Below are 16,381 nucleotides of genomic sequence, written 5' to 3'. Positions count from 1 at the left end.
TTTGCCAGTCCTGGGGCTTGAACTCAGGGCCTGAGCACTGTCCCTGGCTTCTTTTTTTTTTTTTTTTGCTCAAGGCTAGCATTCTGCCACTTGAGCCACAGCGCCACTTCTGGCCATTTTCTATGTATGTACTGCTGGGGAATCGAACCCAGGGCTTCATGTATACGAGGCAAGCACTCTTGCCACTAGGCCATATTCCCAGCCCTGTGATTTTTTTTTTGTACTTGTACCGGGATTTGAACTAAAGGCCTCAACTCTTGCTTAGCTTTTTCACTCAAGTCTCGCATTTTACCACTTGAGCCACAGCTGTACTTCCAACTTTTTGCTGGTTAATTAGAGATAAAACATTTCTTGGGCTGGGCTACCTGGGCGGCCCTGGAACTTCACTCCTCAGCTCTCAGCCTCCAGAGTAGCGGGGGTGGGGGGGGGGGACTATCTCCTTTATCTGGGACAGAGTGAAAGTTTGCACAGTCCTAGGACCGGGAACACCACCTCCCCGCATCATCTGACTGCTGTCTCTTGTCTGGAGATTAGAGGATACTGCCAGAGAAAGGCCAGCAGGGAAGGGGAATGAGTGGGGGTTAACCAACCCTGGACCATCTGCTCCTCACTCCACCTTTGCCCTGTGAGGCCTCGCCCAGGAAGTCTTCCCAGCCTTCCTCCCCTTCGTCTCTTAGTCATCGCATGGCTAAGCTGCTATGTCTCTGCAGTCTCCTCACCTGGCTCCATCTCCCTCCCTCCAGTCATGAGCTTGGAGGGGGGGGTTGCAGGTTGACCCTAAGCTTCCAGACCTTCATGTGCTTAGAGAAAACCCTGGCTTTACCCAAGATTTCATTGCTCCAGGTCTGATAACCATACACCCGGACAGGAAAGTTCTAGAAGGCAATCCCCTTAGAGTCTCAGGAGATCCATACCATGGCTGCCCCTTCAGCTGCTAGTGACCCCCCACCTTCCAGGACGGGTGGTGTGACCCATAGAGGCTGGCCCACAGGCCAGAGGGGGGGACGGAGCGGCCCGCCATCCCAGGAGACCGAGGCCGGTATGTTTACCAGGCCCACGTGCCCTGGCGGAGCCCTGTACACGAGGAATACTTGCAGTACTGCAGGAAGGAAGGAAAACAGTGACAGGAAAAGGCAGACAAGCATGGCAATGTCCAGTGGCTGGAAGGGGAATTCTCTCCAAAAGGGAATTTGGTTTTTGTCAATGAAATCCAACGCCAAAGTAGACTTCCCAGGGCTTCCCAGCTGTTGAATTTGCCTATTTACTTGCAGCTGTGTTAGAAAACTACCGGGGCTTGCCTCGGGGCCTGGCTGCTGTTTCTTAGCTCTTTCACACAAGGCTGGAGCTGTGCCACCGAAGCCACAGCTTCACTTTGTGCTTTTAGGTGGTTAACTGGGGAAGAGTCTCACAGATTTTCCTATCCAGGTTGGCTTTGAACCATGATCCTCAGTTCTCCTCCTTCTGGGTAGCTGGGATTACAGGTGTGAGCTACTGGCCCCAGCTCCTGTCTCTCTATTGTACATGTAGTCCCACTTCTCTGGTAGGTTGGCTTGTGTGTGAACATGACCTTCCTTCCTTCCTTCCTTCCTTCCTTCCTTCCTTCCTTCCTTCCTTCCTTCCTTCCTCCCTCCCTTCCTTCCTTCCTTCCTTTTTGCCAGTCCTGGGGCTTGAACTCAGGGCCTGGCCACTGTCCCTGGTTTCTTTTGCTCAAGGCTAGTGCTCTACCACTGAAGCCACAGTACCACTTCTGGCTTTTTCTGCTTATGTGGTGCTGAGGAATCGAACCTATAGCTTCATGCATTTTTAAGCATATTTGCCACATTCTGGCCCCTTGTTCATCTTTTTCATTTTCTTTCCCCCCCCCATCTCATCTATGAATCTCTGGATGATATCTTAGCAATCAAATTATCTCCTGTGATTAGGTAATACTCAAAAACAGGAGCACTGCTGGCGCCTGCCCATAATCCTAGCTACTCAAGAGGCTGAGATCTAAGGACCTCAGTTCAAAGCCAGCCTGGGCAGAAAAGCCTGTGAGACGCTTATTTTTACGTAAACGACTAGCAAGCTGGAAGTGGAGCTGTGGCTCATGTGGTAGAGTTACCAGGCTTGTGTGGAAACGACAAGTGAGAGTACAAGGGCCTGGATTCAAGCCCAAGTACTGGCACCAAAACAAGCAAACACCACCACCACCACCACCACCACCCCCCGGCCCTGATTAATTTGGAATAGGAGCTCTAGCCCTCTTCAGAAGGAACCGCTGGGCAGTGTGGTTGAAGAGCCCATGTTTCCTTCCTGCAGAGGAAGCCGACTCCATTGAATAGGAAAAAGGCCAACAGAAGGATCTAGAAATGGAAAGAGCTCCATGATGTTGAAACTCTTGGTCCTAGTTCCAGGGCCAGCTGGGTTCTTGATCTTGTCTGGCTTTATTGCTCAACCCTTCATTGGGGTCTGTGAACAAATAAATTCCATTTTTGGACAAGAGTCCTGATAGATTCAGCATTGAGCAACTACATTCTTTCTGTCCCTCCCCCCACCCCACCCCCACTTTATTGAGGGATAATGAACAAATGCCAATCAAACCTAGCAAAAGTGCATGGCTTCATGCTATTATTATCGAGTCCTGGGACTTGAACTCAGAGCCTGGGTGTTGGCCCTGAATGTTTTTTGCTCAAGGTTGGTGCTCTACCACTTGAGTTATGCTTCTTCTCTTGGCTTTTTGGTGGCCAATTGGAACAGAGAGTCTCACAGGCTTTTGTTCCAGGTTGGCTTCAAACTGAAATCATCAGATCTCAGCCTCCTGGGTATCTAGGGCTACCGGCACAAATGGCCAGTGCTGGGCTAGTTATTTCTTTATTTAATTTATTTAATTTGCTTGTTTGTTTGCTGGGCCCAGACTTCTGAGCATAGAAGGCAGGCACAGTACTACCTGAGTCTGTCTTTTTGTTTTGTTTTCTTTTTGATAGAAAGTCTCACTACTTTACGCTGGGCTAGCCTCAAACCTCCTATCATCCTGCCTCTGCCTCCAAAGCAGTTGCGATTGCAGGCATGGAACACTGCGCTGGGCTGACCTTCCTGCTTGATAGCCATTATAAAATCGTCATCACCATCAAGATAACACACCTGTTGTCCCTCACAGTTGCTTGTGTGTGTGCGCTGTGCTGAGAAGATGCACTCTTAGATTTCAGCAGCGCACACTGTAGTGACCACGCTGGACGTCAGAGCCGCAGCACTTGCACAATGGAGTTCAAACCCTGGTACTGGCAAACACACACACACACACACACACACATGCACACACACACACACACAAAGTGGGGTTGTCTGCTTTGGCATGACAACAGATGATGCTAGGAGAAATGATAGGAAGTGAAGCAATGCTGACAGTGTGAGCCAAGTATTGCGGGACCTCACTTGTATGTGGGGTAGTTGGGCTCTTAGAAGCCAAGTAGAGTAATGGACCTGGGGGAGGTCAGTGGGGAGATGGGGGTGAGCTGTTGCTATGGAAATGGAAGGGTCTCCCATTCCTAGTTTCCTTTTCAGATAGCTGGTTGTTTGTGTACAGGAATATCCTTGATCTTTGACTCTGTGTGTGTATGTGCGTGCACACACGTGTGTTGTACTGGGGCTTGAATTCAGGACCGCTCTCTGAATCTTGCTGGACTTCTTCACTCGAGTCCGGTGCTCTACCATTTGAGCCACACCTTCACTTCCAGCCTTTTGCTGGTTAATTGGTGATACACAGACTCTTCTGCCCAGGCTGGCTTTGAACTATGATCCTGAGAAGTTGGCCACCGGGTGTATGTTAAATCTGCATCTTACAACTTCACTGAATTTAGTAGTTCTGACAGGTTGTTGTTGTTGAGTTATTGGGGCTTTCACACATAGGATTCATGCCATCTGCAGAGGTATTTTACTTTTTCGTGTGTGTGTGTGTGTGTGTGTGTGTTGGTCTAATAACTCTGGCCAGGACTTCCAGTAAATGAAGTAGAAGTGATGAGAGAGAGTGGCATCATTCTTGCTTTGTATCAGACCTTAAAGGAAAAGCTTTCGCTTTTCTCCCATTGATTATGACCTTCCCTGCATTTGTTGTGTTCAAGTACATTCTGTCTATACCTAGTGGATGTTTTAATGATGAATAGATGTTGGATGTTTTTCAAGTGCTTCTTCTAATTCAATTGAATGATCATATCGTTTAGGGTTTGCTGAGAACTCAGAATCACAGTAAAAAATATCATATTCAAGCAGTAGCAAGTCACCCAGGCTGCAGGGGTTCACGCCTGTAATCCTAGCTATGCAGGAGGCTGAGATTGAGGACTGCAGTTCCCTGCCAGCCCAGGCAGCAAAGTCCATGAGACTCCTATCTCCAATGAACCAGCAGAAAACCGGAAATGGTGCTATGGCTCCAAGTAGTAGAGCACTAGCTTTGAGCAAAAGAGCTCAAGGCCAGTGCCCAGGCCCTGAATTCAAGCCCCAGGACCAACAAAGGGAAAAGTGGAAGGAAGCTGAATGAGAAAGCGTGAAGAGGGTATGACGTATCAGAGTACATTGTACATACATGTGAAGATGGCATGGTAAAATATTGTCGACATTCAACAGCTGGGAGAAGCTTGGGGACAAGGTGGCGTTTGAGCCGGGAGCTGAGCTATGGGTTATACTTGAACCTCAAAGGAAACAGGGCTTCTAGTAGCGGAGCTTCTCTGCTCTGTGTGTATCAGACAGATCTGGAAGGCTGTGTCCCCCTCCTACAGATGGGGAGGGGAAAAAGAGGTGGTCACGGTGCCTCACTGGCCTCTAAGGTGTTATTAAGTCAGATGATGGAGCTCTTTCCTTCCAGGTCCAATCACCTTATTCACGTCCCATTCTTTCCTCTACCCTCTGCGATCCAGTTCTTAAGTCAACAGAAAGCTGCCAATTATCCAGTCCCTGGGTCCCTGTTGAGCTTGCTTGGTCCTCCTGTGGCATTCTGGGTGATGAATCCTCCCCCTCCCCCCATAATGGAGGCCACGCCTGCCGGAGCCTCTGCTATAGCGCTTTGCTCTGGGCCAGCCCTGCCCCGGTCCCCGACCCACTGCTCCCTGGATAATACATCCATCCCCAGATATTTCACTCTAGACAATTGTCACAGCGAGCAACTCGCGTGGGGTGCGCTTGTTATTTATTTGGGGATTGGATGCTGGAGAGTAAATCCAGGGCCAGGTGTGTGCAATGCACAGGCTCTGCTATGGATCTGCACTGCCAGCTCCTTGCCTGGGTTTTGTTTAAAAATTGTCTTTAAGTAGTTGTACAAAGGGTTTTCAATCCCACATGTCAGCCTGGGAGTGCGATGCATCTTGACCTCTGCAGATTGTCTTGTTTTGGTTTTTGGGGGTGCCAGTTCTGGGGCTTGAACTCAGGGCCAGGCTAGTGAAGTGGATCCGCTGGGCTGCCATCTTTCTTTCTTCTCTCTGCTGTGCATTGTTGGTGTTCAGTTCTGGCTATAGGTTATCTGTCCCATTTATAAGACAGTTTATTGAGTTATTTCTACTTTGAGGTTCTTTTTAATTTTTATTATTTTTTATTTTTTTGCCAGTCCTGGGGCTTGAACTCAGGGCCTGAGCACCGTCCCTGGCTTCTTTTTGCTCAAGGCTAGCACTCTGCCACTTGAGCCACAGTGCCACTTCCGGCCTTTCTGTTTATGGGGTGCTGAGGAATTGAATCCAGGGCTTCATGCATGCAAGGCAAACACTCTACTGCTAAGCCACATTCGCAGCTGCTCAGCCTCTTAAATAGCTAGGATTACAGACATGGGCCTCTGGTTCCTATATTCACTTTGGGGTCCTTATAAATAATACTGTTATGCCAAGCACCAGTAGCTTGCACCTGTGATCTTAGCTACTCAGGAGGCTGAGGTCTGAGGATCATGGTTCAAAGCCAGCGGGGACAGGAAAGTCCCTGAGACTCTTAGCTCCAATTAACTACCACAAAATTGGAAGTGGCACTGTGGCTCAAGTGGTAGAGCACTAGTCTTGAGATGAAGAGCTCAGGGACAGCACCCAGGCCCAGATTCAAGCCCCATGACCGACCCCACTCCCCCCCCACATACTGCTATGAATATCATCACAGATGTTTTCTAGTGTACACACAACTGTTGACTACTGCATTCATTTTCTCTTGCTGCTGTAGTAAATGACCACAGCTGTCACTAGTAAGCCAGCTCCCGACTTTCTGAGCTACAATTCTGAGGTTCTCCCATGGCTAACAACAACAACCACAACAAGCATTTGGAAGGACTATGCTGCTCTCTGGAAGCTCTACACAAGATCTGCTTCCTTTCTCATTCAAATTGACAAAACTGTCTTTTGTTCTCCAGCAAATGTTCCCATTTTCCTGCTGGCTTTCAGCCACAGTCATTCCTAACTTCTAGAAGCCTCTATCTTCCTCGTGACCTCTTCTGGTCTCTGAATCCGGCAACGGTGGCTTTGGGTTTTCCTCCCTTCACCTGTGGCCCCTGCCCCTGCCCCGTGGCTTCTCTCTGACCACAGGGGCAAAGGTTTCTGAGGATCTTTGTGACTACGTTGGCTCCCCTCTGTAGCCAGGAGTAATCTCTCCATTTCAAGGTCACGGGTCCGCCTTTTTTTTTGCCATGCCAGGAAAGACATGCAGACATCTTTTAAAAGAGGGCGTGGTCTTTGCTCTGCCTACCATTTTTGCTCACACCTACCAGTGTGACTCATTGGACAGGCAGAGTTTAGATGGTGCTGACCTTGGGTTGATTGGCTGGTTTCAGATGGGTCTCAATGGCTCAGGCTGGCCTCCGACTCACAGTCCTCCTCACCTCAGCCTCCAAAATGTGCCATGATGTCTGGTCACCAGTAGTTTGACAGAATTTTGTTTTGTTTTATTGAGGTCCTAGGGAGGAATCCACCCGTTTTAGGCACGTGCTGTACCATGTGAGCCACACCCCACCATTGGTTTATTCATTTTGTTTCTGAAACAGTGTCTCACTATTTTTCCTTCCAGAATTGGTCTCAAACACACCATCCTCTTGTTTCCCTATTTTGAGTGGCTGAAATTACAAGTATGCACCACCCCACCAAGACTACCAATACGCTTTCAAATGTATTATTATTATCATTTTGCCAGTCCTGGGGCTTGAACTCAGCGCCCGAGCACTGTCCCTGAGCTTCTTTTGCTCTAGGCTGGCAACTCTACCACTTGAGCCACCGCGCCACTTCTGGCTTTTCTGTTCATGTGGTGCTGAGGAACTGGAGCCCAGGGCTTCGTGCATGCTAGGCAAGCACTCTACCACTGAGCCACATTGCCAGCCCCATCCAATGTACTGATTTATACTTCCATAAACAGTGCGAGAGAGTCTCGGAGCTTCATGAATTTGCCAGTTCTCATTGTTGGCATCTTCTTTTCAGTGTTAGCCATATGTTGGATATGTAGTGCTAAGTAAATGTAGGCTTAGTTTACATTTCTGTGGTGATTAATCATGAGTGGTTTTTGTGTGTATTGTTTGTACAATTTCTTTTTGTGATATTCTTAAGTCTTTTACCATTTTTGAAAATTAGATTGAAAGCAGAACAATTTTTGGACTGTAAACATTTATCAGGGTGAGATTTTTTTTTTCCATGTGAACATGTTAAAATACACAGAAAACAAAAAGACAGGATTCGAATGCTTTGGGATGCTGGCAAAAGAAAGAAAATGTGCTAACTGATGTAGTTCATGTCCTCACCTCTTTTTCTTTTAAATACTATTTACCAGACAATGAAATCAATAAGAATAACTCACAGTGTTTTAGGATTTATAGCATGTTTTCTGATGTATCTTCTCATTCAGCTTTTATTAGAAGGAGCAAATGAAATATTACTTGCCAGCCCTTTTCCCATAGCATCTATTATCTCTAATAAATGCAAAAATCCAGGCAAACTACATGCATTAAAAATAATTGTGCTTGAACTGATCAGCATACTGTAGTTGGAGGATTGGCTAATTTCTTTTCTGTGTTTTCAGTTATCTCAAATTTGGTGATAACTATGATTCATGCTCGCAGAATATCTAATAAACTCTCCATCTCCTGATGCGAGCCGAGCAAAGCGTTCTGGGCATTGCTGTGTTGATCAGGAAGAAGGCATAAATCTACTGGAGCCCAGTGATTAGATACGTGTCTGTGTGCTGAGCAGAGAAAACCTCTATTGTTGTGGAAAACGGAAGATAGGAATCAAGTAAGAGTTTTTTTCGTTTTTTCCCCTCCAAGAAGCAGATCACAGATAACCTTTCTACATCACTGGTGTGGATGTAGTTTTCATTCCTTCCAGTCTAGACAACCACTAAATTACCCTTCCTTTCTCTGCTGTCTTAGTTAAGAACCAGGCTTCTCATTCGATGATATAACTAGTCCTGGATGAACCTTCTAGGGGTGAGGGAATAATAGCCATGTGTATATGGGAAAGGAGAGCAATTATTCAAGAAAAGGAATGATGATCATGTATTTAAAAAAATCTCAGGCTAAAATATACCTTTTTTTTTGACATTTTAAGTACCAGTATGCTATAAAAATATATGACCTCTTTTCCCATCAAGTTTATAACCTTCAAAGATAAGACAGGCAAATGTAAAATACCAATGAAAACTATAAACTTAATGACTTTTCTTTATATAACCACCCCCAAATCAGTCCCATCTCCTAACAGGTGAAGTTGTCTCTAATTATAGTGAAAGCCACCAGAGATTGCAATTTTGCTTGCAAATATGATGTCTATTAGCAACTCCATGAGTTTTTTCTTCCCTTCTTAAAATCCCTGCCAATATTAACACCAGAGTATGTGTGGCTCCATTTATTTTTGTTTTGCACACTCCTTTTCCACTTTTCTTTTCTCTCAGAAGTATTGGGATTTGAACTCCTGGCCTCTGGCTTGCTAAACAAGCACTCTACAACTTGAGCCATTCCCCTATGCCTTTGTTGTTCCTTCTTCTGTGGCTATAGATTGTTACCTTGATCATCACTGTGTTCACTGTGTATTCTTGCCGTTCACTGATCAACATGCCCTCGGGGTCCCTAGTTTCCCCCATTCCTTCACACTTCTTGAGAAGCTGACTGCTCCAGTGATTCTAGAGAAGTTGTTTGTCCCAGACCCAGATTCACCAACATAGTATCTATCTGTCTGTCCTCCTTCCCTCCCTCCCTCCCTCCCTCCCTCCCTCCCTCCCTCCCTCCCGCCATCCCGCCCTTCCTTGTCTGTCATGGGGCTTGAACTCAGGGCCTGGAAGCTATCCCTGAGCTTTTCCCCTCAAGGCTAAGGCTAATGCCACTTGGAGCCACAGCATCTCTTCTGGTTTTCTGGTGGTTCATTGGAGATCAGAGTCTCACAGACTTCCTTGCCTGGGTTGGCTTGGAACGGCAATCCTCAGCTCTCAGCCTCCTTAGTAGCTAGGGTTATGGGCGTGAGGCTCAGCACAATGTTTTTCTTGATCAGAGATGGACACATGCTGCAATTATGTAAAGAGTTTTTTCTGGGCCTTTTGGAATGAAGCTGACTATTCTTCTGGGACTTGCTTAGCATTCAAAGCCAAGAATCCCCCCCACTCCACCCCCCAGCCCCATATGTGGGAAGAGTTGATGACAAACAACCAAGTCTGCAGAAGCAAATGACACATTAACCTAGTTTTCCGGAATGGCCTGCTCCCAAGTCTGCGGACCCCAATAAAAGCTTGAGGTCTTGGCATGGCCAGCACAGCAATCTTCCTGCCTGCCTGCTCCGGGTCTGGACTGTGTGCTCTGCATTAATAACCTTGCGCCTTGCTTAAGTCTCCCAAGGCCGATCCTTCAATTCTTTCTCTAACAAGGTCATGAATTTTCTGGTCTCTAGACCCAAATGACCTGAATCTAGCAATGCTCTTAATATGTCCGTCCGGTACTGTGAGATCAAGGAGTGGCTGGCACCGGTGGCTAAGCTCAGCCCCACGCTGAGGTGTCTTATTTGATTTCTCTCCCCCAGGCTGGTTGCTTCTGGCTAGCTGCTGCTGGTGTGAGACATTCTCCTTTGTGTCCCTCCTTCCCTTTCCCTTTCCCTCCTCCTCCCCCTCTTTTCCCTTTTCCTTCCCCTCCCCTCCCTTTCTCTCTTCCCTCCCCTCCCTTCCCTTTCCTGGGCATTGTCCCTGAGCCTCAAGGCTAGTGCTCTAGCACTTGAGCCAAAGCGCCACTTCCACTTGGGGCCTTTTCTGAGTAGTTCATTGGAGACTAGAGTCTCAAGGACTTTCCTGCCTGGGCTGGCTTGAAACCTCATCCTCAGTTCTCAGCCTCCTGAGTAGCTAGGATTACAGGCATGAGCCATCAGCCCCTGGCTTATAAACTCTTGACTCTACTGCATCCGCCTCTTGGATGCTAGGATTACAGGCATGTACCAGCACCCCAGCTGCTCTACTGTATCTTTTATTTTTTTGGTGGTGACAGTCTTGGGATTTGAACTCAGAGCTTGGGAGCTGTCCCTGAGTTTTTTCACTCAAGGCTAGCTCCCTACCACTTGAGCCACAGCTCCACTTCCAGCTGATTGGGTGGTTAATTGGATATAAGAGTCTCACTGACTTTCTTGCCGGGGCCGGCTTAGAACCCCGATCTCAGCCTCCTGAGATGCAGGGCCTGTCTGGCTCACTGTATCTTAATGATAATAAAGGACAGGAGGTAAGGAGAAGGTGGGGAAGGAAGCCCGAAACGAGGTGTAATGCAGCCTTCTGATCCTCTGCACATATCCTCACAGGCAACAGGCAAGGTGGTCTTGCTTAAGCTTTGAAATCACACGACAAATTCTCAAATCCTGGCTTTGCCTTTTGGAAGCTGAGGGCCATGTGGAAGGAGTCACAGTTCTCTGGGCCCTGTTTCCTTTATCTACAGAGATAATGATCTCTGCCTTTCAGTGTAGGGAGAATGCCAAAGATGCTTTGTGTAAAATGCCAATCACATATTGGGTTTCATTTACTCCGTGTACACACACAGACGCACACACCAGTACTGGGAGGGGAATACAGCCCCATTCACCCACCCGCACCTCTCCTTGCAGCTTTACTGGTTCATTGGAACTCAGAATATCTTGGATTTATTTGCCCCCTGCTGGCTTTGAACTTTGATCCTCAGATCTCAGCCTCTGGGGTAGCTGAGATTACAGGTGGGAGCCACCAGATCCCTTACTCCTTTCTTGAGTCTTGTGTGTGATCGAAGATGGGAATGGTCTGTAACTCAGGTCTGCCAGCTCCCGGGCGTGTCCGAGTCAGCAGATGGGGTTACCCTAGGGCATGAGAAATGGATCTCCCGGGCCCTGACTTGTACATTAAGACTCAGTCTTTGTCCTTCAAGAGCAAAACAAAGGTTGATTCCCAACACAATTACAGTGTGAATGTAAGAAGGAGCCGGCTTTGCCCTTCTGGCTGGGCATGCTGGGTTACTGGAAGCTTTCCTTCGCAGTGACTTGCAGCGGACAAGCATCACTTAATTATTCAAGTACATTCTAGAACGGTCCCTGTGCCTTTGCACCTCCCTCTAATGGAACATCATAGATCACTCTCCGAGAGACTTTTTAGCAATTATTTAGGAAGTTACTATAGCTTGAATATGAGTGATTGTATTTTCAAGATACCAGAGTCCTAATAGAATTAACTCTTGGTTTAAATATTTTTAATCTTCGTAGTTGCTCTGAAAGCCAATAGACTTTGATTTTTTTGGGAGGGGGGGTTGGTCATGGGGCTTGAACTCTGGGCCTAGGTGCTGTCCCTAAGCTCTTCAGCACAAGGCTAATGCTTTATCACTTTGAGCCATAGCACCACTTCTGGTCTTCTGGTGGTTAATTGGAGATGAATTGAATTAATGGATGAACTGGGGAGTCTCATGGACTTTCCTGCCTGGGCTGGCTTTGAACTGCAATCCTCTTGATATCAGCCTCCTGAGTAGCTAAGATCACAGGTGTGACTCAGTGGTACCTGACTTGATTGATTGATTGATTGATTTTTTAACTATAATTGTCTCATCAGGTCAGGTTTCTGATGCTTGCAAGCAGGGTGGTTTAATGTAGAGGGATTAGGAATGGGGTTTTCCAGGTTGTTGGGGGATAGGTGCGAGTAGGAGTGGGCAGGGCTAACAAAGAGAGTGAATGAAAATGAATACGGTCCACATTGTTCATTTACATCTATAAAGAAAACAGAACAATGAAGCCTGTTGAAATGGGTTTATTTTGTTTATTATTTATTTATTTATGTTTCTGTGCCAGTACTGGGGCTTGAACTCAGGGCCCTGTGTTCTCGTTGGCTCAAGGCTGGTGCTCTACCTAGTGAGACACTGACTGGAGGAAATGGGAATGGCTCAGATTTATCTGCCCTGCCTGCTTAGAACCGCGATCCTCAGATCTCGGTCTCCTGAGGAGCTAGGATGACAGGCATGAACCACCCCAGCCACTGGCAAAACTATGTTACCCATTCATCTGCCCTCACCCCTTCGGTGTGGGCCTGTCGCCCACCTCCTTTCCCTTTGGGGACAGCTCAGTGCTATTCGTCTCTTCTGGAGGCCCATCCCGTCAGCAGAGCTATGAGCAAGATGACAGCAGCCCGGGCTCCGTCACGTTTACAGATGGGGACGGATGCGGGAGGAAATGTGATCTCTGTCTTTGGTGTCCCCCCTCCCCCCTTGCTGTCCAGTCGTTCTCCCCCCCCCCCACCCCCACCCAGGGACCATAAACTGAACAGTCCCCTGGCTGTCTGCAAAAGGCGCTGGCCAGGGGAAGGAGCCAGCAGAGAAGAAAGGCCGGCCTGGGGAGAGGGGCGTGCGCTTCCCTCTCTGTAAGCAGGAGCGCCGTGGCCCTGTGTGCCTTCTCGCCCCTTCCAGCCACCAGGCTGGCCCCACTGGACACGCAGGGCAGATCCGTAATGGCTTCTACTCCTGTGTATCGGGTCACAATGTGCTTACCTGCTAAATATTCATAAAGGGCGCTCCGTTCACTTCAAGGCAGGTCGATGGTATGTTTGTTTTAAAGAATGATTTTTTTTTTTTAAATGACGTGAAATCGGGTCACCCACGTCTCCTGTCCGCGATTTTTACCTACTCTGGAGGCTGAGATCTGAAGATCAGAGTTCTAAGCCAGCCTGGGCGGGAAAGTCTCTGAGACGCTTTGTGGTTCCTGTGAGGAACATCTTTCCATCTTAACGTTGGGGTGGGGGCTCTGGGGCTGTCCTGGACATGGTTTTTTGCTTGTTTATTTGTTTTGTTTTTTGCTGCCAGTCCTGGGGCGTGGACTCAGGGCCTGAGCACTGTCCCTGGCTTCTTTTTGCTCAAGGCTAGCACTCTGCCACTTGAGCCACAGCACCACTTCCGGCTTTTTTCTATGTATGTGGTGCTGAGGAATCGAACCCAGGGCTTCAGGTATATGAGATGATCACTTTACCACTAGGCCATATTCCCAGCTTGGACATGGTTTTTTGTGGCGAGCCCCGACTCTTCCTGGGATAGAGCCAAGACACCTCTCAGCCAAAGCCCAAAGTCAACGCAGAGTACAGCCCCCCACCCTGGCAGAGGGGGGGGGTTAGGAAGGGCCTCCCCAACTTCCCAATGTCATCTCCTGTGGTAGGAATATTAACTGAAACCAAGGTAAAGATGGGAGAGCCTTTTGTCATTTCAGCTCAAGGTTTGCTACCAAATGGGTCTTCAGACCTGTTGTGTGTGTTGGATTTCCTTCGGCTTTTGGCTTACAGTCAGCCTTTAGCTCCTCTTTCCTCAACTCCACTCTCTCAGCAGGGACAAAACTTTGGTTCAGAAAAGCAATTCCAAAGCCAAAGGGCTCTGTGGAAGATGGATTTAAAATAATAAGAAAAGAAAAAGAAGAAAGGAACAAATCAAATGCTGGGGGGGAGGGGCTTTGCTGAAATGGCCACAGGTGAGCTGGGAGAAGGACCTCCGAAGTTCACCCAGCCCAGGGGCAGTGGAAAGAGCTCCGTGAGGCCTGGGAGGAGTACCTCACACACACGTGGAAACAGGCACACCCACGTGCAAAGTCCGTGATGGCCGAGGACAGAGCACTCATCTTTAACCAACAGCTCCTCTACAGTGCGAGTATGGATCTTCTTTTGTTGTGTTCTTTGTTCTTGTTTTGAAACTTCCATTTTAAATCTCTCCCCTCCCCTCTCCTTTCTTTGTTTTTTTCCTTGACTCTGCTAGGGATCCAATTGAAGGTTTTGTTAATTGTAGGGCAAATGTTGTACTACCGAGTAACATTTCCAGGTTGCTCCCTCCTCTCTCCCTCCTTTTCTCCCTCCCTCTCTCCTCTCTCCTTTCTTCCCTCATTTCCTTCCATCCTTTCTTTTTTGTTTCTTTTTTGAGATAGAGCATTGCTCTGTAGCCCAACATAGCCTAGAACTTTCCATTCTCCTGACTAACCCTCCCGAGTGTTGGGGTAACAGGCATATTCCATCATACCTAGTGGGCACTCTCTCTCTCTCTCTCTCTCTCTCTCTTTCTCTGTCTCTCCTCCCCCCCTTTATTTGTTGGTAGTGTGGGGCTTGAACTCAGGGCCTGGGTGCTGTCCCTGAGCTTTATTGGTCAAGGCTTTACCACTTTGAACCACAGCCAGTTTTCTGGTGATTAATTGGAGATAAGAGTCTCACAGACTTTCCTGTCTGGGCTGGCTTTGAACTGTGATCCTCAGATCTTAGCCTTATGAGTAGCTAGGCTCTGTCTTTTTGATAACATGCTTATTAAAATAAGTGTGATGATCTAGGCAGTCAAACATATCACATAGATTGATTGATTAATGTTAGAGAGCGAACTCAGGACCTTGTGCCTCCAAAGCACCTGCTCTACCTCTGAGCTACACCGGCCGCCGTAAGATCATCCTTCATCTTGTTTTGTCTCTTCCTTTCTTTTTTTTTTTTTGGCCAGTCCTGGGCCTTGGACTCAGGGCCTGAGCACTGTCCCTGGCTTCTTCCCGCTCAAGGCTAGCACTCTGCCACTAGAGCCACAGCGCCGCTTCTGGCCGTTTTCTGTATATGTGGTACTGGGGAATCGAACCTAGGGCCTCGTGTATCCGAGGCAGGCACTCTTGCCACTAGGCTATATCCCCAGCCCTTGTCTCTTCCTTTCTGTGCTTAAGGGTCCTTTGTTCCCTGCTGTGGAGTCTTTGGTCAGTATTCCAGGAGAGGGCTGGGTAATGGTGTGATGAGATTATTTTCACCTTATTTTAGGTTTCTGTGGAAAGGAACATATTTACTGAACTATTCACAGTTGGATAAACATTATTCTAAAAGCTCAAGTGGTGGAGAGCTTGCCTATCACTGCAGGGCCTTGGGGTCCATCCTCAGCACTGAGCGCCCCTCTCCCCAGCTCTGCTTATAGCAAAGCGGTCTAAATGGGGTAGAGGGAGGACGAATCCACAGAAAAGCCCCCAGCCAGGCATGCAACAGAAGATTTACTAAGGTTGTATATTCACCTGTGTTTCTCTAGAGGAGAGAAAGTTGAAGGTGGAAATACGAAATCAATATCATTCAAAATAGAGGCCTGTTTCACTCTGTCTTTAAGTCGTTAAAGAAAGTGGAAATGAAAATATTTACCTAAAAGAACTGGGAGAGCTGGGGTGGCATTGAAGCGTCCCATTGCCAGTGAGTGTCAATTCAGCTTCCAGCCCCTGCCTCCCTCATCTGGCTTGTGACAACCCAGAAGGAGCCAGACATATTCACAGATAACTTAATCCCTACCCCCACACCCCCACCCCTTGGGTGCCAGAGATGAGCTTTGCAAATAGAACTAAGTTCTGTAGAATCATGCAGATCCCCACATTTTACAAGGAAACTACAATTCTATTTTAGGGAAAAATTTATGGAAACAATGCAGAGTGCAGCTATTTTTAGTTCACAAGATTATCTTTACCCAAAAAAAAAAAAAAGGCTGTCCTGTGACTAAAGCTGTTAACCAGAAAATTAAACTATTGAGACATTGTCATAATTCTTTCCACCTCCCCCCCCCACACACACATCCTGGGGCTTGAACTCAGAGCCTAGGCACTGACCCCGAGCTGCTTTTGCTCAAGATTAGCACTCTACCACTTGAGCCACAGCGCCATTTCTGGCCTTTTCTATGTATGTAGTACTGATGAATCAAGCCTAGGGCTTCATGCATGGTAGGCAAGCGCTCTACTACTAAGGCACCTCCCGAGCCCTATTTTTTTTTTACTTAAAAAAATAATTTTCTGGGGCTTGGAATATAGCCTAGTGGCAAGAGTGCTTGCCTCACGTACATGAAGTCCTGGGTTTGATTCCCCAGCACCACATATATAGAAAATGGCCAGAAGTGGCGCTGTGGCTCAAGAGGCAGAGTGCTAGCCTTGAGCAAAAAGAAGCCAGGGACAGTGCTCAGGCCCAGAGTGCA

The sequence above is a fragment of the Perognathus longimembris genome, chromosome 9, assembly GCF_023159225.1.
Source record: "Perognathus longimembris pacificus isolate PPM17 chromosome 9, ASM2315922v1, whole genome shotgun sequence".
In the NCBI taxonomy this organism is placed as follows: domain Eukaryota; kingdom Metazoa; phylum Chordata; class Mammalia; order Rodentia; family Heteromyidae; genus Perognathus; species Perognathus longimembris.
The sequence above is the reverse complement of the archived record's forward strand: the minus strand, read 5'-3'. Positions refer to the sequence as shown.